This window comes from Notolepis coatsorum (genome assembly GCF_963971535.1).
Source record: "Notolepis coatsorum genome assembly, chromosome: 9".
Lineage (NCBI taxonomy): Eukaryota > Metazoa > Chordata > Actinopteri > Aulopiformes > Paralepididae > Notolepis > Notolepis coatsorum.
Window position 1 is genome coordinate 106,731,270 of NC_140173.1, and position 25,994 is coordinate 106,757,263.

General features: G+C 42.0%; 1 protein-coding gene across 1 annotated transcript in view; it reads left to right on the forward strand.

Annotated features, from left to right (window-relative positions):
* Positions 1–25,994, forward strand: part of slc30a6 (solute carrier family 30 member 6) — a gene marked incomplete at its 5' end in the record, with an annotated part of 272,427 nt that overhangs the window by 73,434 nt on the left and 172,999 nt on the right. The gene's annotated exons all lie outside the window — the stretch shown is intronic.

The window sequence follows — 25,994 nt, forward strand, 5'->3', positions numbered from 1 at the left end:
GCCTGATATTCTATATTCTATATTCATATTTCAAATTGCATGTGTCCGAATGGCAACATTCAGTACTGTATCTACAAAAAACCCAGTAAATCATCTGCCCTTTGTTCATTTGCTTAGACTTTTAGTACACTAACTTGATCTCAAGAAGGTGCTGAATTAGCCCAGTGGAAAATTTTCACTTTAGTCAATGTTAGCATGGTGTTATTCAGCATCAAAGATGGAAGAAAACATTTATATTATAATAATAATTTATATTCTCCTTGGGTTCATTACAACTTACTCAAGCATAGTAACAGACACAATATTCCTGACCCTGGGAATACATTCCCTGATGTCCCTAGATACCAATAACATACAAATAGGCCTTGTAGAAGTGGAGCAATCTTCCATTTACTTGGGTATGTACTTTTAGGTGAATCTTCTGAAAATATGGCTAGGGCTTAAGAGGTTAAGGCTAATTCAGTAGGTGTTGGGGCGTAGGCCAAGGAGCCTAATGAACTGCACGTGCAGTTGCAAGACACCACAACATTCATTGTGAGAGATATATAACAGAACATTGGTTTGGACACCTTGGAATGCATGCAAAAACTGAGCCACCTTTCAGATGAAATGAACTACATGAGCAGAGAAGTGGGGAAGCAACGGGGGAGAAGACCTGGCCTCTATTGTTTCCTCTGCTGGTTGTATTAAACACCAGGGCATGGGTTAGAATTAAGATGATGACGACATGATGAACAACCAACAAAACACCCACAAAACTGGTCACAGAAGTCTTCAGGCCACAGTGAAGTGAAGATATTTCACTTAATGCACCTAATGCACTTAATTCACCTCTCTACTGTGAGGATCTAAACACAGTCCGAAGTAGTTGCATAGACCACAGTTTTACAACACAAAGACACTTGTCTTGCCTGGTCATCTGTTTTGAAGTTATGCTTTTCTTGGATCAATCAGGGACTCTGCATGTTTTCTGCTGTTCTGTACAAACTAGCCAAGCTGATGTCCCAGCGGCTGGTAGGCATTAGAGCGGGCAGGGAAGAACCCATGATCCCACAAAACTTTACATTTGGCACATTGGCGCTCCAGTGTCATAACCTTTTGTGAAACATTGGGAATTACTTTGGATTTGATTTGACTGCAATGTCGTTTCTGGAAATCCCTGACCCTACTGTCTGCATGGCTCCATGTATATAGTATGCAGTGTCGTATATAGATTGTGTCTGTCAGAACACTGTGTACTAACATGTAACTTAGCCAGTAGCTAAAGTGAGAGCGATGGGGAGAGAGACCTCATTAGCTCTTTGACTGTTGTTGGGAGCAGCAGCCCTTACTGCCATTTCACTCCCGCTGCTCAGCTGTCCAGTGGGTTTGTTAAGATACGAGACAGACACAGATTTAGGACGCTACATGGGTAGCACGCTCTCGCACATAGACACACACTTACACGCATGCACGCTCACTCACATGTGGTGATACAAACACGTGCGGTACAACGCACGCAAAGGACCCTTGCATGTTCCATGGAGGACTCGACTTAATTTAGTTTTGTACTACTTCATTTAGTTGTACCCTGTGCAATGACAATAAACTTTAACCTAATCCGATGTTTTCAAGGATACATATATACATGAAAGGAAAGGATTAGGGCTGATAAAGGAATCAAATTAATGAATGAATAATCATTGACATTCAAAGCGCTTTACAATGTAGGGTGGAAAATGGAAATTGCCTCCTTCACCACCACTGTGCAGCACCCAACCTTGGGTTACGCAGGCTCAATGGCTGCCATTCACTGGTACCAGGCACATTGGTTCATCCACCTAGCGCTAAACATTCAAAACAACGATGTTCTCTCTTGTGGAAGTGGAGAAAAGAGGATAAATATAATTAATTTAGTTGCAACATGAGCAATAAACCATACATTCACAGTTGTGCGTGTGTGTGGGGTGACAGTACATTTGTATTGTCCGTCTGTGTGTGTTGGTTTATTATTACCGATTGTCATCGGCAACAACAGTGAAATCAGTGTGTGAAATGATCCATTTAGGGAATTAATCCCTCAGAAAAATGCTGCAATGAAAAGAAAAGCAGAAACATGCAACCTAACCCCCAGGTAACCCACTCCTGGTCAACCAATGCAACGGAATACACACACACACACACACACACACACACACACACACACACACACACACACACATACACATACACATACACACACACACAGCGCTTCCTCAGCAGCTCTGGTATCAGGTGTGGTGCAGACAGGAAACGGAGGACAGGGAGTTATTGAGCGGCAGAGGGAAGGCGACACCACTGTGGATATGTGTCCCTGATAAGAATAACAGCCAGACAACGGCCCTGTCTCAATCCTGTTGTCTCGGTCGCCCCCTTGCCCCGCTTCGGTCCCTTCACTGACGCCTTTTCTTCTTTATTGCAGCCATAAAATGACAAAGAGAAACACAGACAAACAAACACAGCTATTTATTTTTATTTTTATTACAAGCATAAAATGTCTTGTTAAAACCGGTATCAATCAGAGATCAAACTGATTGATACCGATACCAAGAAAACCCAAACAAACTTGCGCAGGGCACATCTTCTTTATTACCAGCATAAAATGACATATGAGATCACGCAAGATATTGATATGGATACCAAGAAAACACAAACAAATGGAGCTATTTGTAAGAAAAGTAGATAAAGATAATGATAATACTTGGTCTTTTTTACAGGAGCAGAACAATAACATATGGCTGTAAACATCCCAAACGCAGTGCAATACACTTGGGTCGTATCGTATTGGTAGATAACGGTTGGCATGGCAACTTTGGCTATTACAAGGGCTGTCCTTTCTTAGTCGATACATGGTTCATCATTCTTTTTTTTTCTTTTTTTTTATATTTGTTTTTTATTATTTCTCAAAAGTATGAGCACATCTCTGCTAAGCACTAGATTTAAAGAGGTCCTTCTGCATTAATGCATGCGAGAAACAATTGTACAGATCTTTTAAGTCCTGCAGTATTTAGTCGACTGAGAGCGTCTTTATTTGAGGACAACCCTAGCTATTGCGTTAGCCAGATAGCACGTTGTGTTTATAGATCTGCGTTTTCTTACAGTGTTTTCTTATCTGTCTGTATTGGTAGCAGGGTTATCAGCCAGTTGTTCTCTGTGTGTGTAGCAGGGTAAATTAGATCTTTTCCATGGCTGTTGGCTAAAGACCCTGATGCGGCGCACTCAGCGTTGTTTATCTTCCACTTCATTACACTGAGACCCACTCCATGTGGAGTGGGCACAAACACACACACACACACACACACACACACACGCACGCACGCACGCACGCACACACACACACACACACACACACACACACACACACACATACACATACACATACACATACACATACACACACACACATACACTGAGACCCACTCCATGTGGAGTGGGCACACACACACACACACACACACACACACACACACACACACACACACACACACACACACACACACACACACACACACAGAGATCTGTGTGGACACACATTGTTTCCTCGCGAACATGTACCAAATAGACACAAGCACACACACACACATATCGCATGGATACACACACACACACACAATCCCTGTGTGAAGACCCCCCAGTGCCCCCACCTCAAATCCCACTACCATACCACACCAGTCTCCTCCTCCATCCATCGAACTGTTCTTTTCATCGCCCTCCATTTCCCCCTGTTTCCTCTACCCTTCCCTCATTTCTTTCTCCTCCTCTGTTAACTCACCATTTTCCTATTATTTCCCTCTATACTTCCTCTCCTCCCTCTTCTTCCTTTGTTGTCTTATCCCTTCTTTCCTGACTTTAACCCTCATCCCTCCTCCACCTGGCCCTCCTGTCTGTCCCTCCCTCCCTCCCTCCCTCCCTCCCTCCTTCCCTCCATATTGTTAGAATTATAGTGCTCTTTTTTCTGGAGTGATGCATGTAGTGAACTGCCAGAAGTGGTCACTTCAGAGACGCTGTGTATCCATGACAACATGGCCATATTCTTGCCATTATTGCCATTTTCAACTACCGGTACTAATTATAACATTTGTTTAAACATCTGCAATAAAAATATCCAAAATTAAGCCGAGATAAACTTTGCCGAAATGTTGCATGTGGAGCTCGACTGGCATCCTTCCATGTCACACATTGACAGTGTAGTGAAGAAGGCACGGTAACGTCTCTACTTCCTTAGGCGCCTACGGAAGATCAAAGTGAGTCAGAAGATCCTCAAGAACTTCTATTCATGCACAATAGAGAGCATCCTGACTGGTAACATCACCTCCTGGTTGGGGAATAGCACCGCACAAGACCGTAGCAGACTACAGAGAGTGGCCCGTTCAGCCGAGCGCACAATTGGAGGTGGGCTTCCCACTCTCCAGGACGTTTATAACAAGCGTTGCAGGGCCAAGGCTAAGAGAATAATCAAACCCAAACAACTGCCTCTTTGAACTGCTGCGGTCTGGCAAGCGCTACCAGAGTCTCATGGCCAGTACAGAGAGACTCAGAAAGAGCTTCTATCCCCAGGGCCCAGGAGTTAAAAACTAGGGATGCCCCGATCGATCGGCCACCGATCGTTATCGGCCGATAATCAGTATAAATATGCGATCTGTGAATTCCGATAATGAGTCATATTCGCCGATTGCGGAAACCGATCAAGCGGAGATCTCACTCGCTGTCTGTCTCAGACACACATGACCTGCAAACTGCCGCTGCTCCCTTGCTCCGCCCGCACCCGTGTACAGTTTGTAAACACAGAGGAGAGGACTGAGAGGCGGCTCCTCTGCTCGAGTCTATAGTGCATTCGACCTGAGCTAACGTTAGCTACCTAGCTATCGTTACTGTTTAAACAAAATTACCCAGTCAACTATTCACTTTTAGTAGGCATTGTCTAACGGTATTTAGCCGGCTAGCTACTGATGGCTCCTGATATCAACAAATGCTCCAGCAAGTCTAGTAGTCCATGTTGATACCTCCGTTAGCTGGCGTTAGCTGACGTTAGTTCACTGTTCAAAACGAAATGTCCCATTGAACTAAAGTTCTGTCTTAACGTCATCTAGCCGGCTAGCAGTAGCTACAGATAGCTCTTGATATCAATGTCTTATAACATTGATTCAATGCGTATTCGAGCTGATGGCTTGCTAAATGTGATATGACCAAAGCACAGTAACATTACCAATAGGGTCCAGCTGCAGCACAGGAGAATCCTTTTTGGAGCTGGAGGCTACTAGAGTATACACAGACAGTGGAGCTGTTTGCAGATAGCGAGCATTTTGACTTGTTGCGTGGTGGCGATGTCTCGCAGATAATTCAAAACATTGAATCCCTGTTGATCGATTGACATTTTTTATTAAAGGGGAATTATCTTATAAATGGCCTTTTTGAGTGTTTAGCATTGTTTCCTAGCTATGTGAACTTATATTAATATGATCTATGTCTCAAAATTCTCATATTGGCGCATTCTTCCAATTCTCCTCTCACAATATTCACCCTCACTGAACTGAGTCATTTGAAAATGTGATGATATGTGATGTCATAAAGACACCGCTGCATGTTAATGTTCAGGCGAAGACGACGCTGCGCAGTGGTTTAGGAGCCCAGGCTCAAAACAGCTCGAGATCTTGAGGTAGAAAGATGCTGTTTTTGAGGACTTGATTAGAAATACAAAACAATGAATAAAAAAAATATATATATATTACAGAGGTGTTCCATAGACTCACAGGAATTGTGTAAAAGTGCCCAAATAGTGAAAGAAATAGTAAAATAGTTCCCCTTTAACAGATTGCAGAATGGGTACAGTACAGCTTGATCACGATCTATAATGGAATGCTCTGACCAAGCTCCCGAGATGATAATACGGAAGTACGTGCTGCACTTCCGTGCAGTTACATGTAGGGATGCACCGATCCGATATTGATATTGGATATTGCCCCCGATATGACTAAAATAGCTAGATCGGGTATCGGTGACAATAATAATTTTTTATTTTTTTATATATTTTTTTTGTTATTTCATTTTTATAATAAATAACAATTCAGTACATTTATATGTGTTAATTTGTTACATTTTGTTTCACTAAGTTAGGAAAGTAATGTTTTAAGTCAAGCCTGATGTTGCCTTGCACAAAAGAATGATCCCTTGATCCCTTGGTTGGCCTGCATGGATTTTTTTCTGTTTTCGTATTTGTTCCTGTCTTTCTGTTTTTCTTTCTTCCCTGGGCCGATGTGACTATTGGTTGAGGGGCGCAATATAAATAAATGTATCATATCATATCATCATAGGCTTGCAGGAGCTCGGCAGGCTCGCCGCAACCTTCGCAACCACTTTGACTCCGGAGTATAAGGCGTAACTTAAGGCACAAAACGATAGTATTGCCATTTCTTACCTTTTTTCAACTGCTAATTATGTAACTGCAAAAATGTATGTTTATTGAAAATGTCCATTCAGTTTGTTCAAGGTCTAGTCTGCCTGCTGGGAACTCTTATGCACTTTTACATGTATTGTTTTATGAGTTAATAAATTGTGACACTAAGATTTCCACATTTACTGCAAGTTAATATCTGCAACAAATATCAGCTGTCAGCCTCCTTGATTAGTAATTTCATTGGTATCAGCCCTGAAAAGCCCATATCGGTCTAACGCTACTTTTGGCCACTAGCCTTGAAGTTCCATTTGGCTGCCTTCTCATAATACCATGTCCATTAGCTCCCATTCAGATTCTGGCTAGAGAGGACAATTTAGTGCATACCAGGTCTGAAATATACTAGCCATGGGCTAGTGGGCCAATAAAATGTCCTTCCTTGGTTAGTAAACAATGCTAATGTTCTGTCAAAGACATCATCTCACTCCCAACATGATAGTAGCAGATAGGTGTGTGTGTGTGTGTGTGTGTGTGTGTGTGCGACCGTCGGTTGTGTGATAGTAAAGGGTTAACCTTCTGTCGTGTGGCAGTGAAAGGGTTAGCCTCCATAATTTAGTAAATAGTATTCCCATGGCTGGTGTTGAGCTGTAGCCAGCCAGTTGATGCTATTATATACTATCAACATTAGCTAAATAGCCAACCAACTAAATACAATAGACAGTGGTATCCTGAGGTAACGTTAAATACAGACAACTTTTGCTACAATAAGAGCGTGGTATCCTGAGGTAACGTTAAATACAGACAACGTTTGCTAGTCGAAAGGACTGGACACAGGGACAAGTTAAACATCAATCAATTCATTTAATACAATGGGTAGTTTGAGCTGCGCGCACCATATTATATACGGCTTTGAAACGTTCTCTCTCTCCTGCCGATTAAAATCCTCCTCATCACCCATTGCCTGTAGCTGCATTTGTCGTCTCTCTCCTATCCGTTGGAAACTAAGCATTTGAAGCATTCGAACCGTACACCGTTCGATACGACCTCCACGGTTCGGGGCATATGTGACCCAGTCTGGTGATGATGCCTACAAGTCGCCAGGGTGAAATGACAGATAGACACAATAAAAAAATATTTGTTTTTATATATATAACTACAGTTCGAGAGTTGAAGAACATATTTAGTACAACAGCAAACAGATATAATAACTCTAATTGTAAGAATTCTGTGTTTAAAAAAAGGCCGTTTTGAAACACAGTTTGTGCTCTCCACAGAGGAGAGGTGGGGGCTGGGTTTATTTTTGCATCTGAATAGAGCTGCGTGTTGGGATTCAGATTCACTGAGCCAGGTAAAGGCATTCACACAGAGAGAGTCATTAACGTTAACGATGGACGCATTCAGGTGAGGGTAGTTGTCCACGCCCCCCCCCCCCCCCCAAACTAGCTGAAGTGTGAACATCTTTGAGAGGCGTTTTCTCCCCTTGAGTGTTTTAGACCAGGGGTTCCCAAACTTTTCAGGCCAGGGCCCAGAAAATAAGGCGTCAGAGAGCCGCGGCCCAATGCACATCGTCGGGCTTTTTTTTTTTTTTGCCAGGCGACCGATTTCTTAAGCCAAATATCACTTCAATCCTATTAAGTTAGTTCAAGTTAGTTATTCATTTATATGTGCTATTTATGAGAGGGCTAACTTGTTGCAAAATAATAATGATAATAATAATAGCCTCATTAAAATACTATTGTTGCTTCGGTTGTTTTCAGCGTTTTATGTGCATAATCTGTTATTTAGTTTGAAATGTTCGTTGAAATAAGTAGATTTTTAGTTTTTGTTTATTTATTAAGTTAATATAAAACCATATAGTCACATTTTAGAATACAATAGAATAGAATTTTAGAATACAACTAGAAACACTGTCCTGGCCTGCTTCTAAGTTCAGTGACCTGACAAAAAAAATTAAATAAAAAAAATTAAAAATTAAATAAAATATATATATATATATTTTTTTTTTTTTTTTTTTTTTTTTTTTTTTTATCATCTCACGGCCCACCCGAGGCTGCTCGCGGCCCACCTTTGGGTCGCGACCCCGACTTTGGGAACCACTGTTTTAGACAACAGACTGAGGCTGAGGTTACACCTTTCGTATCATCTTCGTATTGTTTTCTTATACGCATCGCCGCGACGTCATGCGCCTCGAGTCACACTTTCGTTTTTTTTCCGTTTTTGTCACCAGAGCACACTGATGTAGTACACTGCCAAAGCAGTAGGTGGCAGTAGGTGGCAAACATGAAGGCAATTTCAACCAATCAGAACGAATGTGCCAATACACTTCCTGGTGGAAGCTCCAGCAAAGAAAATGTCAATAAGGCAGGCGCCTATGCCGCGCCACCATCTTGCTTTACTCAATGCAGCAATAATTTTTCAGCAAAGCCTAATAAAAGTGCAATAAACAAAACGGATACATTCACTGTGTGTTCTGACTGTCATTTGTTGATGAAACAAAACTAACATCAACACAAGTGACCACCAAGAGCGGATAGTTTAGGCTAAAAAACTATCGGTAGCATTGTAGCATTGTTAGCTCCATGCTAACGTCAATGGAGTATGCCATTATAACAATATAGCATTGTGGCTAGAAGCTAACGTTAGCTCACGCTACTTAGCCAGCATCAAAACTGATGATATCGCGAGCTATCAGTAGTTAGATAACATTAGAGACAACGCTGTGTGTATTAAACAAAGGTGAATAGATGACTGGGCCATTTTGTTTAATGCTTCTTAAGTTGAAAGAGGAACTCTGAGCTAACAGGGTCTGAATCCTGATAGCTCACGTTAGCCAGATGCTCATGCAATCGGTAATGCTAGCAGAATGAATGGATGTAAACTTTATTTAACATATTGCATATGGGTACAATACAATACGGCTCAATACAAACAATTGTTAAGGGAATGCAGACTGTTGTAGCTTGGACTGGGGTCCTTATAACAATAACTTGACAACACATGGTAGCTGAAGCTATTTGGGACACGGAGCTCTGTCCCAAACACACACACTGTACACAGGAAGGGCACGCAGATGGTATCTACTGCGCATGGGCGTTTTCGCAACAACTGCTCCGTGCTGACTACACGCTGTATTCCTGGCGTTTTTTTTGCGTATCTCCAAACGCAAACACAATTTTGCGTTTCAGCCGTATCCACAAAAAAACGCCAAAAAACGCATTTCTGTGTAGATAGGACATGAAACGTCGTCAAAAACGTATAAAAAAACGCCAGGAATACACTAGTCTAACCATAGCCTGAGTTACAAGATTTAAATGAATATATGATATTCAAAACATTCTATTATTTCAAAGTATGACACATCATTTGAAAGCTTACATTCTGTACTTTCACAATCTGGAAAAATCTGGAAAATGAAAATGGAGACATGTAGGCACAAACCCTGGACTCTGTCACATATGTGTATTGTTCGGTTATAATGTTAGCCGCAAGCTAACTAGTGTTAGCCGTGAGCTAACCGTGGAGTCACTTCGCTGTGTTCCATTAGTTCCATTAGTGGGGAAGGGGTGGTATATTGACGAGGCTTGACAACAGAGGTTCAAAGATAACTTGGTTTATAGTATGACAACAGAGGTTCAAAGATAACTTGGTTTATAGTATATCACCAGGGCTTCTCCTTCCAACGCAGTGTTACTGTTGACTATTTACTTCCTCGTGTGACGTCACTTCAAATACGGCTACCAGGACACTCAAATAGCAAAAGCAAGTCGAGTCGATTAGGTACCATGCAGTGAAAAGCCGCATACGAGAATACTTCATAATGTTTCATGCAATTAAAAAGTAAATATACATTTAGTACACATGATTTATTTATTTTAAATAACACAGTAACTTTTCCTTTTTGATAAGAAAGTCTAGTGCTGGTTGAGCATATTCATACTTTATGTTGATGGCCTTTGTCTATAATGTGGCCACAAAAATAGAAAAGGTTTAATTATTTTGTTTGTTTGCACTAAGTTAATACTTTGACAAATGTTGCCTATATTTTTCAGTCAGTTCGGTCTTTGTGTGCCAAACATTATCAGTGTTTCCCACAGGATTTTGTGAGACTGTGGTGGGTGAACCTCGGCCCTTCTAGGGGGGTCCGGGGGCATGACCCCCGGAACTTTAAATATATATATATATATATTTTAAGTTAAATGCATCAATCTGGTGCACTTTGAGAGCTAAATAAAGAGGCTAGATCTATGATGAACTTTGTGCTCAAAACACAAAATCGACTACTAGAGCATACATTTGAGCCATCAAAGAAATGAAGCAAAAGTAGTTACCTGTGTTGAACTGGTTTATTTTTTTAGAAAAAAAAATATATATACTGGATTACTATTACGACTACTACCACTGCCAATACTACTGATACATCCCTATTGCGGCCCGCCACAGTCTAGGTAATTAATGGGAAACACTGATTATTAAAGGTAAACTTTATTTTTTACCAAATAAATGAGAAGCATGTTTAAATCAGCAATGCCTCCCCCCCTCTCTCTCCTAGCTCTAACCATCACTGTCAAAATAATGTGCCTGATGTCAAACTGCCTCATTCTATCAGTTTTTGCATGACTATGTCCTTGAGAATAACTGAAAAGTTGGATTATTTTTAGGCTATATATCTTATGCTGATGTATGGTATTTTTGGAGTGTTACATTTTTTTTTAAATGAAAAACAACGTATATCGAACTGAACCGAAAACCGAGCCACCAAAACCGTGATACGAACCGAACCATAGATTTTGTGAACCGTTCCACCCCTACTTGAGACGATTTCGTTTTTTACGGAAACCTTTTTTTAAATGAAAACGAAAAAAATCTAAATAGTTTTCGTCTGGACAAGGCCTTAGTGTTTATGTCCTTAACACATTCGGGGCCATTGGGGCCTGTCTAATCCCACTCTATGAGGCCAGCTTTTCATTACAAGTTTTCACTGTGTGTGAGAAAGTGGCCGGTACTGCACTTTCGGAGTCCCGATATGCCGTTTCCTCTGTGACATTGAGTAGGATATTAAAATGGAATAAAAGCAAAACCGAGTGGTAACACGTGGTAATACGTGGTTGGCCTTTTAACACATTCGTGGCCAACCACGTATATATACGTGTTTGGGAGCCGATGCTTGACGGCCAACCACGTATATATACATGTTAAGCTTGTTTTTGTTTTTATTCCATTCTAATATCCCGGATGTTGTCACGGAGCTGTATGTTGGCTGGAAACGGCATATCGGGACTCCAAAAGTGCAGTAGCGGCCAGATCCTGGTATTGGCGCTGTCTCGATAATGCAGTTTCCCCTGTTGCAGACCGGGTGTAACTTTTTTTTCACTCCGGGTTAGCTATTCTGTTAGCCTGAAGCGAGGGCTTTACCCGATCACCTGAAATACTTTTTGCGACTCCGAATTCAGTATGCAGTAAAGGAATATAGCATCAGCCAATGCACATTTCGATCTACCAGATGGCGATCAAATAACTGGGAAATTCTTTTTGGAATCCAACCAGCCACAGGTAAGAGCGATTTGACGTCAATTTCAATCTGATCGGGCCTTGTTCTCATAGCCATCCACCCGGTCAGCGTATGATGTTGCAATAACGAATGCCGTTATTGGTAATCAATAATCAGAAACGACTTCCCCTGCCCCCCCCCCCCCCTTTCATGCATTCATGGTGGACCATGATACCGATCATAATGCATTTTGATTTTTAACTCTAGCTTGTATAGGGCCGAAACGCCAATCGATTTAATGTTATTAGCTTATTGCCCTTTGCAGGAATGACCCCAGAACATTGCGGTATATAGTTCATATTCATGATGCTATAAAATGGGAACGTATTGATGAAAAAATTATTTCTTGATGGCATATTGAAGGGAAGGTTTATACTGTCAATTGACAATGACAATGGACACATAGCAATAATATAAAATATAGATTTAGCTCTACAAACAACCTCACGCACAGTGAAAACGTGTAATGAAAAGCTGGCCTCATAGAGTGGGATTAGACGGGCCCCAATACGTGGTTGGCCGCGAAACTGTTAATGTACTCTGTATTTATATGGACATAAATAAAGCATCTAAAGTGTGTGTGTGTGTGCACCTTGTGAACCCTTCAGCCTGTGCTGCTGCAACCAAGCGAAACATGATTCCGGGTTGAGAGAAAAGCCTGGCCTATTCATAAAATGAGGGAGAGAGAGACACATGGAGATAGAGGGGGAGAGAGGGACATGCAATTTGCCACAATCATATGCGTCGCAACAAATATCACACCAATCCACCAGATGGTGGAACAACTTAAATGCCATAACATAACCCGTAAGTCCGATTGATTGCACTCTGCTGCTTTGTTTTCCTCCTTGAGCTTAAAATAACTCCACACAGCGGACATGATGACTGCAGCACTGCAGGCAGCTCTCGCTACCTCTCTTTACGGCATGACGCTCAAGTGACGTTACAAGCATTTACCTGACAGTTCAGGCTAGATTTGACAATTAATCACATCACATTATAAGGTGTATTTTTTTCCCAATATGCGACCGTTTGAGTATCCAATCGTCACATCCCTACGGAGGACAATGTGTTTGTCAGCCTATTGCTGGTGAGTTCCATAGGACAAGCATGGCTATATGTTTCCATGGAACCACAGTAAAAGAAGAATTATGGTCCAGATTGGAAGACGTTGGTCTACTGTTGTTTGCCGTTCTTATGCTCCTCCCAAAAGACCTATTAGTACTTTACTAACCACCCAGAGCTGACATGAAGCCATCCTACTGTACACAGCCTAGCTCGCATATAGGGCCAGTCGGCGTAGTGACCACTGGAAAATCTGCCTACCGCTTGGGGGGCAAAGATTATAGTTGCCCTTGGTTACTTATTGGCAAGCTCTGACTAACACTTAAATTTTTAAGCAACTTACTGCATTAACTATTCATTCTGTTGGTTATAGCAATAAAAAATGCTAGGTTAGCGATATCCCGCTGTTTGATTCGATATCCCACTGTTTGATTAGCCGTCTTTAACTCATTCCCCGCCAACAACATTATACTCGTTATTCGGCGCCATTGCTTGAACGCCAACGAGTATACTCGTTATTTGATAGTTTTTCCTTTTTTTTCCGATTTTAATATTCTATTCAATGTCCCGGACCCGTATGTTGCCATTAACACTTTCAGTGCCAGCAGGGGGCGCACGATTTAGTGCTTGAGTGTCACCACCCACTTCAATGATAGCGTTAAAACGCCTAATCTATGTTTTAAATTATGGCTATGTGTCTAATCTGCCCGTCGCTTATCAATGACTTGTTTGCAGTCAACATTGTCGAAACGGATTGTTTTTTTATCGGTTCATGTTCGTTTTATAGCATTTTGAAAAGCCCTCGTTTTCAAGGAAAATATTAATATTCCGTGATAATCGCCCTTTACTGGAATATTCTAGAATACACAAATGTTGTAATTTTTCGGCCTATTCATGAATAGTTTTCAAATAAACACTAGATTATCGATAGTATATGTGTACGTATGCACGCTATATAGGCGATCTGAAAAATCGATTCTCTTATTTCCTGATCGCTCGCACAGCCACACAGCCACACACACACATAGGGGAAAAGCTTATATCTCTGTGAAAACAGGTCTGATTATCCTAAGACTGGTAAAATAGATTCCTTACCTGAGATCAGATGTTATCCAAAAAGATTATTCCAATTCCTGATCGCCATTCCAAATATCAATCGCTTTTATTGATCCAACGCTACATACTGTACATATGTATTCCACACTGTTCTGAGGGTCCACAATGAATCCGATCGGCTCGGGTTACATGCCTGAGAAGTAAAATGTGGATTACGGATTTTTCTTTTCTCATCCATTTTCATTGAGTCCATTCCAAAAGGGTGCATTACCATCTGGGAGACGATTGGGGGGTGGTTTTTGCACATCTGAGCTCCTACAGGGCTGCTGTACCAACGGGAGACTCGGTTGATGAAATATGAATTCAGATCGCTAATAAAAAAATAAAACGCTAACGTCGTGGGCATTCAGGCATTGGGCTGATAAAACGTGATATCACGTGATGGGCACTGAAAGTGTTAAAAGGCATACTGGGACGCAGAGGGTGCAGTACCGCCCAGATCCTGCCAGGTGGCAGTATCGATAGTGCAGTAAACCCTGTTCCAGACCGGGTGTTACGTTTAAACCGCTGGTAGATCGATATGTCCATTGGCTGATGCTCCGTAGCTAACCACACCGATGGCATTTTGTCAACAACACAGTTTGAACCTGGAGGAAGCGATATAAAGAAACGAATTGCCAATAAATGTGAAGTTATCTTTCAACCTGTTGTCAAGCGTCGTCAATATACCCCCCCCCCCCCCCCCCATTTCCTCACTAATGGAACTGGTGTTGCACAGTCACGTTAGTAAGTTAGACACTGTAGTTTAGCGTTAGCTGAAGAACGGCTAACTGGCTAATGTTAGCCAGCGGCTAATAACGTTAGCCAGTTGATCAATTCATGTCTCCTCCTCAACTTCCACTGTTTGTTGATAACTGTGACGCGGCTCTCGCCTTCTGTAGTAGCGAAGCAAAGATAGTATCTGCTGTGTGCAGTGCACTGCTGACAGAAGTGGATGAGCTGACAATATAATTAACTCTCAATATAATAATGACGAAAAATAAACAGGATACACAACACAACAAGGTGCACTACAAGGTGCACTACATATAACCTCATCGCATGCACCTTGTAGTGTATCCTGTTTATTTTTCGTCATTATTATATTCAGAGTTAATTATATTGTTTACACTGTCTTTCTTCTAATATAACCCTGCCCATTCCCAAATCATATTCAGAAAGTATCACAGAGACTTATATTGACCGCGGAATTAGTTATTATTAGTAAGACACAACATTTCCGTAGTAATTGACCACCAGACTCTTTCTCTTAAGGCATTAACTGGGTTAATTAATATAAATGTTATATTGTAACTGTCTAGTTACACATTGGTTCCGAAACATGTATGTTCCAGGCTGAAATTTTGAATCTGAGAGAGCTCTGGTCAGCGAAGCCGGCGCCGTTCGCGACCTCCATGTTTTGGGGCTATTCATCAGAAAACTCAGATCCCGATTCGGCTCCCATCCGTCGGGCAAGAACTGGCGGTTTTCAGCCTCTCTCTCTGGAGCTTAACGGAGTTTCGAGTTTGGGATTCACTGTGTTGAATGGGGTGTCTGAACTAAGCGAGGACCTCATGCGCATGCGCGGCGAAGAATTGCACTCTTCCGCTGGCATTAAGCTACACGCGACCGGGCAGGGAGCCGTGTGTGTGTGTGCGTGCGCTGGTCTTCTGAAAGACCAGAGACGGATAAGTCGGAGGAATAACGACCTGTTTAATGCAACTACGGTTCAATAGATTAAATTAGTTTAAGATATTGAACTGTAGTTGCATTCAACAGGTCGTTATTCAATAGATTAAATTCGTTTAAGAATATATATATATTTTTTTTTTTATTAATTTAAGAGAATCTCAAATACATTATTTTATTTAAGTGTATAGTTAAATACTTTTTTTTACAGTTTTTGTATTTTTCTGACATGGGGTCTCAACAATAAATGACAATCAGAAATGTCAAGTTGCATGTTGTTATTCTAACCAGCTTAGTTCTGTTGCATTTCCAATTTATTTATTAAAATAATTTTTTTAACAGGGATCGATAAGGGAATCGATAAAGAATCGGATCGATAAGCAGAATCGATAATGGAATCATATAGATAAAATCTTATCAATTCCCATCCCTAAAGGTGACGCACTCCTATCTTTTAAAGCGTGGCCTAGCTAGAACAGGATGAGGCCAATAGGCAGTCAATGTGTTAAAGGGCTCTAGCAGGCTCATAAACTATAATATACTGGTATCATGTGAAACTAGAGATTCTAAGCTAGTTTAAATGTTTCTTTAGTTTTTTTTTTTTTGGTCTTTTTTTTCTCCCTCACTTTTTTCCATATCCCCCATCCCAATTTAGTCGTTATGCCAATTCCCTTCCTGGTCATTGCACGCCTTTGCCCCCTACTGTCGGCCTAGGGAGGGTGAAGACTATCACATGCCTCCTCCGATACAAGTGGAGTCAGCCAGCTGCTTCTTTTCACCTGACAGCGAGGGCTCTCACTGGGGGAGTGTAAGGCATGGGAGGATCACACTACCTCCCCCAGATCCCTTCCCTGCTGAACAGGCGCCCCGACCGACCAGTAGGAGTCGCTGTTTACAACACCAGGACACATACACCACCGGCTTCCCACCTGCTAACACTGCCAATTGTGTTAGTAGGGATGACTGACCAAGCCGGAGGTACCACTGACAGCTGTATTAGATCCCAGAGTCTCTGCGGTGCAGAGCATGTGAGCGGAGCGGTGCGCGAGCGGAGCGGTGTATTTTGAAGTGAGCGTGGAGTGGGTTTTAAAATGGGTCAGAGCGACTCCGGAGCGAGAGCTCTCCTCCGCTCCGAGCCGCTCAGTGCACACAATCACACAGTGCTGATGTAATATACATGTAGTACAATGCCAGAGCAATAGGTGGCGATGTACAAACATGAAGGTAATTTTTAACCAATCAGAAGGGTGAACCGTCACTACACATCCTGCTAAGTCAAAGTAGAATCCGCCATCTTTAAATTACCTCGGGACCTGGGTGAACGCAACATTTATTTTCAGTGAGAAACAAACAAAGTACAATAAAAAAAAGGATACATTCACTGTGTTCTGCCTCATTTATTGATGAAACGAAACCAACATCAACACAATGTACCACCAAGAGCGGAGAGTTTAGTCTCTCAAAAAGCGCTGTTGTTAGCTTACATGCTAACGTGAATGGGAACGGCCATAGCATTGCGGCTAGGCTAGCTATCTTAGCATAGTAGCTAGTTTAATGGATAAACGTTATTTAACATTGCAGAATGGGTACAATACAAGACGTCTCAATACAAACAATTGTTAAGGGGCCCAGGGGGTGCAGTCATCAACACAATGTACCACCAAGAGCGGAGTTTAGTCTAAAAAAGAGCGCTGTTGTTGTTAGCTTACATGCTAACGTGATTGGGATCTGCCAAAACATTGCGGCTAGGCTAGCTATCTTAGCATAGTAACTAGTTGAATGGATAAACGTTATTTACCATTGCAGAATGGGTACAATTCAATACAAACAATTGTTAAGGGGCCCTGACTGTTGTAGTTTGGTCAAATCAAGCTAATTTACACCATGCTCCAAAAAAAGAATTTTTGCAAATGAAGCTGAGCGGTGAGCGACTTGGGGGGGTGGGCCAACATGAGCGAATGAGAGCGGAACGTGCCGTCTAGAGCGAAGAGTGGATTTCTCGGCTGCTCCGCGCCGCTCACATGCTCTGCTGCGGTGGTAGGTGACTGCTTAGTCCACTGCTCTACCCAGCCGCCCCGGGCATGGCCATTTTCAAAGGGGTTCCTTGACTTACCACCTCAAGATATGTGAATGAAAATTGGCTCAATAGAAGCACACAAGACCCCTCTTCACAGCCAGGCTCACACATCATAGACTCATAAATAAGGCTCTGTTTTAGGATTGGGTAAAAGGAAGAACATGACAGCTGGGTTTTTCCTCTAATTAGAAGTGCATCCAACAACTTAGCAAATTTTTGACTAGATATAACTTTTGGACTAGATATTGACTTATGAACGGCAAAAATGTTAAGAATTTTTTTATGTCACTCTATGGGAAGAAATGGTATCTGTCCCCCCAAACTAGGTGCGTGGCTTTGAGTTATCTTGTTATGTGACGCAGATCATGGCTATAAGTTAAGCTTCCTCGAGACACTGTTGCATACAGTTTAACCCAAGGGCCAGCAGCAGCACACACACACTCACTGACATGCCCTCACTGACCCCTCTCAGCAAATCCAATTCCATGTTCTAGAGCAATGAGCACATGCTTATACAACCAAATGCACATATGTACATGCACAGAATCCCCCCCCTTTCCACGTTATATCCTACGCCCAATCTGGCCCTAATGTCCTCCTGACTAACGGCTCACCACACACATTCAAGTATGCAAACTACATACCTTGCCCTTTGCTCCCTGTGTGTTTCAGGCCGGTGGATCTGAGGCGGTTAACTCTGCGTTGACCCGTGAAGTTCAAGCCCAGGGCTTGCTTGTTGAGCGAGATAATTATCGACGACTCGTAATCTGGCTTTGCTGTTCCTGATCTCATTGTGTGTGTGGAACTGTTTTCCAGCCCACTGACACCGCATAAAGATCTATTGTATGTAAAGCACACTAGAGAGAGTTCAGTACAGAGTATGTAGAACTAGAGGGAGTCGATCCGGCTGGCACTCTTAATTGATTGGTTCTACAGTAGCCATTTTACGGTAGTTGCTAAGCATCATGTCTACACAATACAATTCACCAGCTGCTACATTTCTGCAAAGCCCGCCTCCCCTAGTTACTGTTGTGAACTATCTCTCTACTATATCAAACCTTATTGCTAATGAATGATCAATACGGTACACTAGGGCCAGGGCGATTAATCGGGTTTCGATTTCAATGATTATTTTGGCTTCCCACGATCATGAAAACAAGATAATCGAGATAAAAACATTGTCACATGGTGTGTTGTAAATGCAGCGCACCCTACGGCGCACGCGACCCTCTACCCAACCCCAGCAGTAGTTTCAGCTCGTGTCGAGACTGAGGAGAAAGCCATGGCGCGTTTCTCCAATTATTTAGAAACGTCTTTGGTAACTTGTAGAAGATCACACAAAGGCAGCCTTCGTTCGAGAAGAAAGGTCAGACTAATTCAGTCGTCGTCATATGAATGAGTAATTGTGTTTAATAATTGCAATTTCAATATCATTGCCATAATCGAGCAACCCTAGGAAGTACTCCCTCAAAGAACTATCTATATCGACCATATTGCAAATGATCATTACGGTACACAGAATACACTCTAGTTGCCCATAGAGCCCAGTGTGGAGACAATATAATATACAACACATCAGACACATTTCATTATAATTGGTAAATGGTGTATTTATATAGCGCTTTTATCCAAAGTGCTTTATAATTTGTTCCACACATTTTACCCATTCACTCACACATTCACACACAGACGGTGGAGGCAACCATGCAAGGTGCCAACCTGCTCATCGGGAGCAATTAGGGGTTAAGTGTCTTGCTCGAAGACACTTCGACACGCTGCCTGGGAGGAGCTGGAATCGAACCGGGAACCTCCGGATTACCAGACGACTGCTCTACCTCCCGTGCCACCGTCGCCCCTTTATGATTATTTGTGAACGTGCCCCACAGCTTTCCAGCATTGCGTTACTGTCTGAGTGTTGGAAATAGATTAACCTGAACAGACTTTCAGAACAGCATACCCCCTGATATACAGTGTTTGGTCTGTAACATGAGTCTCCCAGTCCCTCTGCTCTGCAGTAAACAGAAAATACATGTTCTAGTATCCCTTCCCACTTCATCCAATCAGGAGAGAGAACCCTAGATATTTAAATTTATTTCAAGAAATGCATTGATGCACAAAATTCAATAATCGATAATTATAATTGAATAATAATGAGGTCCACCGCCAGTGTTTAACCATTAACACTTTGAGTGCTGCGCTGTTTTCGGGCCCCATCTATTCACTGCCACGCTTTAAAAGATAGGAGTCCGTCACCTTGTTTGTAGAGCTATAACTATATTATATATTATAGCTATGGATACAATACTATGGTCATTTGACAGTGACTTTCTTCCGGTCAAGATGCAAAAAAGAGATAATTTTTCCATGCATACATTCGCGCGTTATACCGTGGTGAATATAAGTGTCTTTAGATCGGTCGGGTAATTCCTGAAATGCTGAGGAATAGCCTTATAAGTGTATTATACTGTAACCGTTGCCGTTTCTCGCCTGGACCCGCTATTATTCACAAATCAAATCTATATCATAGGTATTATGTTTCATCATGAATGCATGAAAGGGGGGGGGGGGTTGTTTTTTTATGCTTTGATCGCCACCAACGGCATACGTTGTGGACTAACGTTACACACACACACACGTTAGGATCGAGGTGAAGACATGCTTGGATCAATGCAAGATTGATATCATATAGCCCTTACCTTGACTAGGGCTGTCTTAAATACTTCGAAGCTTCGAAGCTTCGTTCGATGGCACGAGCTTCGAACATACATTTTTTATTTTTTTTTGCCTCCAAAATCTTGCGCCTCCATTCCAATGAAACGAAAGTAAGCAGCGCCTTCCCGCCTCCATTCCAATTAAACAAAAGTAAGCGGCGCCTCGACTCCACCTCTCTACAACAAGCACGTGGAGATTATCTGTGTTGAAAACAACAAGGACATGTGCAGCAGACATGTCGACGAAGTCATCAGACGTGTGGTTACACTTTAAAATATGCAAAGACAATGCCCAAAAAGCAGAGTGCCAGATATGCCAGAAGAAAATGGCATATCACAACTCCACAACAACTTTGTCAAATCACCTAAAAAACGTAAGTATCGTTGTACACGACGGCGACGCCACACAAAACATTAATAAGGCTATGCCTATGCTGCTATGACTAATGTATTACCAAGTTGGCTAATTTAATTGTAATCATCTGCTTTTGTAGGTGCATTGTCTAATATAATTATAAATTATAAATAAATTAAATATAATATAATTGTTTGCTTGATAGACGAAGGTTGCAACATAATTATGTAATATCATGTCGTTGGCTGTGAGAGCAGCCCCACTGCACCCAGGCAGCGCAGCCGAGTGAAACCTTGTTGGCTGCCTCACAGTCACGAAAGGGGCTACTTAATTAATTAATCCAATCCACTTTATTTATAGAGCACATTTAAAAACAACGTTTACCAAAGTGCTGTACAAGTCCCACAACATAAGATAAAAAAAAAAAAAAAAAAAAAATATATATATTATTAAATATATATATATTTTTTTCAAAGCTTCGAGTTAAAATCGAAGCTCGGCCCCGAAGCTTCGATTGCCAAAAAAAGCTTTGAAGGTCAGCCCTACTAGGATGTACCCCAAAAAGAATATTCCAATTATCTGATCGCGATTCCAAGTATTGATTTCCATCGTGTCGCCAACATAATCCACTACACATCATGCATCGGGAGCATTTGATTCTTCTCAATCCGACCGTTATAACCACTCAGCGCGAGCAAAAAAAAAAACGACCGGAAACATTAGATCGACGCACAGGCCAAGATACAAGGTTTCAAAGGGTGCTCGATACCGCCCTCTAGCTGGATGCGGCCGGTATTGCACTTTGGCGACCTCAGACTCATTCCCTCTGGCAGTGGTGCCCAACCAGTCGATCGTGATCGACCGGTAGATTGCGCGCTGGTTTCAAGTAGACCGTGAGATTATTTTGGAAAATCATTGTTACAGGGTCTAGTTAGATCGAGGCGATCGGCAATCGCTTGCTTTTGTTTTCATGAATACCCGGATGTAGAAGAATGTGAAGCACTTTGCTTACAGACGCTGAACTTGATACTTGTGTCTGTCGTTATTCATGCCGTAGAAACATCCACACAAACATGGTGTCAAAAGTAGTTGAACTTATGTCCATGTATACATATTAGCTGACTATGTCACAGTCGGACTCCGGTTCTGAAGACAACATTACGGAGGCCGAGACTAGTAACGTTGGGCTATTGTCAGCTAGCATGGCGGCTAATATTCCACCCCCCTCCCCGATGAGCTTCACAGGCGACTGGAGCATCAGCTGGGACATATTCTGTGCAGAATACGAGGACTATGCACTCGCTACGGGTATAACCAAGAAGGACATGAACATTCAGGCTGCAACTCTGAAGAGTGTGATGGGAAGCGAATGCAGGCACATTTACCGTCACAACCTGAATCTCACCGAACAGGATCAAGGGGACGCTAAAGTCATACTGGATACGTTGGAAAAGTACTTCAAACCGGCGAAGAACGTCATAATATGAAAGGTACGTGTTCGGGAGCAACAAGAGGAAGGCGAATCCATAGACAGTTTTGTGACCAGACTGAGAGAAAAGGCAGCAACATGTGTACGGGCAGCTAAGAGATGAAATTATTCGTGACAAAATTGTACTACAGTAGGTGTTGCAAACGAGAGCATAAGACGCAGACTGTTGAGAGAGAAAGGGCTTACGTTAATCACCGCTGTTGAAATGTGCCGAGCAGCAGAAAAGGGTGATATGCGAGTGAGAGCGGTGGAGATAGCGAGCCCATGCACCGACGCTGTTCACGCCGTTGCTAGGCAACAAGTCAGGCATAACCAAGGGAGACGGAGCTATTCACCCAGAACTGGAGACAGATTATACATGCAAATACTGTGGCAACTCTCATCCAAGCGGCAGAGAACATTGCCCAGCATTTGGGAAACAGTGCAAATCATGTGGATCACAGAATCACTTTGCAAAAGTGTGTCAAAAAAGCAAAAGAAAACCCACTGATGGAAAAGAGCACTGCATTGTAAATACAGCTGACAATTCAGAGCAAGACAGTGAGGATGACATATATGACTTGACATTTAATTCTACAAAAAAAATAGATAAAGGAGAACTAATCAGTGACTGTTGACAGACCTTTTTGTGGAATTGTTTTTTGATTGTATTCCACTTTTGCTTTGGCAATGTAAACATATGTTTTCTCATTCCCATTGAATTGAGTGTGTGTGTTGTCTGTGTATGCAGAGTGTGAAATAAATGGGTCACGCTGCCTGCATGCCCAACGTGAGAAGTTAGTCTCGTCATTCTTGTAATTCCTACACTACACCATTACAATGATATATAAAATATCATATTATATTATATACCCATTCAATATGCACATGACAGAAAATATTATATGCCATATAATATTTTCTGTCATGTGCATATTGAATGGGTATTACTAATACTATTACTACTAATACCAGCCGAGAGTAGGTCAAATTTGGGCTGGTAGCTCTTGGCTACGTGGCAAATTAAAAAGTAGATCTTGGTTCAAAAAAGGTTAGGCACCCCTGCCCTATGGTAACAACAGGCTCCCTGGATGGATAATGAATAAAAATATCGGAGAAAATTTAAAACAACCCAGAAACAACTTAAGTCGTTTTTGGCACTCAAAGTGTTAACTGTAACACTAATACATAGAGATATTATGCAGTGAACTGGTGGGGGGGGAAAGAAAAAGCCACAATGTATTAAACGGGATCAAATAAGAAATTGTGATGTATTGAGAATAGGGCTGGGCGATATGGCCTCTAAATGATATCGCGATATCTTTTGGCCATATCGCGATACACGATATATATCGCGATATTTTGACATTTCCTCTAAATCACTTAAAAATTCTTGATTTAACCCTTTGATGCATACAGTCACGCCAATATGATGATTATAATAAGTCCCTGCAACATATGTTTGCATTATTAAACCATGAAGATGCTTTAAAAAATGATTGAATGAAAATGTACTAAGAGTAGTCTACTGACACACTAATAAAAAATTATTTACATCTAAGACAATTTATATAAAAACTCTTGGGTGCCTAAGACTTTTACACAGTACTGTGTTTTCTATCCACTTTAGCCAAACACACACACACATAATATATATGTATATATACACACCCTACTGTGAGAAAATAATAATCGCACACAAAGGTATAATGGCTTATAGCAGACTTAATGATTTTAGAATATTTCAGATAATGAAATTAAATGTTTATATCATCAACTATCCAGTTAGTATTTATACTGTCTGTAACGTTTGGCTACTTTAAATCATTGAATGTAGAAAGAGAGCGAGAGAGAGAGAGAGGGGGCGAGAATGAACAAGAGAGCCAGCCCCCCCCCCTCGGGTTTTGTTCTAGGTTCGCGTTTTGATCGTCTAAGCTGCCGTAGGTGATGACGTCACACTCGAATGTAAATAGGAAGAGATGGAGATGGAGACACACGGAGATGGAAATTGAATGATATACAGAAACGAATAACCAATAAATATGAAGTTATGTTTGAACTTCTGTTGCCAAGCGTTGTCAATATAACCCACCCCCTTTCCTCACGAATGGAACTAGTCTTGTGGAGTCCGCTTTGACCGTTTTCCAGGGTTAGTCGCTAGTTAGCTTAGCATAATCCTAATTGTAACTGAGGGGTACAATTCCCTGACTGTATTGATAAGTATGGTATCATTAAACCACTACCGATTATGTACTTTAACTACTGGCCACACAGTACATGATATAGATATGATGAACACTTTCCCACCATGAAACGAAGTCCACACAAATGTATAAATCGAATATTTTATATAGCAAAGGGTATATACAACGTTCACTTAATGACATTTATGATTTGAATGCACTTGTAAGGCAAATGAGTATTCATAGGCAAATCAACATTGAATGTCCAATCTCTGGTTACGCAGGAAGCAAGTGGCCACTGCCACTAAGCCTCTTCAACTCATTCAGAACGCAGCGGCCCGCCTGATCTCAAACCTACCGAAGTCGGCCCATGTCACCCCACTTCTTAGGGACCTGCACTGGCTCCCCATTGCTGCACGAATCCGCTTCAAGGCCCTCGACCTAGCATACCGTGCGGCAAAGGGAACCGCTCCCGCCTACCTCCGGTCAATGGTCTCTAACTACACACCCTCAAGACCCCTACTCTCTGCATCTTCTGGCCGCCTCAGACCTACTCCTATCCAAGCTCCGGGAGGGTCATCAAAGAGAAGTCGCCTATTCTCAGTCCTTGCCCCACAATGGTGGAATGAACTACCCACCCCAGTTAGGACAGCCGAATCACGTCCAATCTTTCGCCGTCGACTAAAGACGCACTTCTTCAACCATTATCTGAATTAAAAAAAAAAATAAAAAAAAAAATCTAACCCTAACTAACCGTACTGTCATGCACTTGTCCTAATAAACTAACCTACACTGTAGCACTCAACACTTTGATGAACATTGTTGCTCAGCTGATAGAGTTGTGCCCTTCCTGATGGCTTGTCGTACAGAACTTGTAAGTCGCTTTGGATAAAAGCGTCAGCTAAATGACTAAATGTAAATGTAAATGTAAGTATACAACCTGGTTCTTTAGGGAACTATAGCGATGGTACTTAAATGATTATAGCTGGATATACTAAAAGGGGGGTCCTGCTGGTTGTAAGTCAGTAGAGGGGGGGGGGGGGGTTAGGAGAGCCGCCGGCGATATCCCATCTGGCCAACGATTTCTTGGGAGAATTCAGAGTGCTGAACACGGTGCCCACAGAACCTCGGTCCACAGATGAATACAGCTGGGCCCTCTTGTAGACGGTAGCTGCCGGTCCACAACGAAGAGACGTGAGGCGACCTCACTCGGGGTAGAGCGCCGTCTCACCTGGACTCCTCTCGGGGGGTAGTTCCAACACTTACCAGTGTTGGCTGTTATCCATGGCATAAATCAAAGCACCCAAAGCAAGTAGATAATCCAAGCCGTGTAGGGCTCGCCGTCGTCCGGGTAAAGTAATCCAATGTGCAGGTCCACTCGTCCTGGCCCAGAA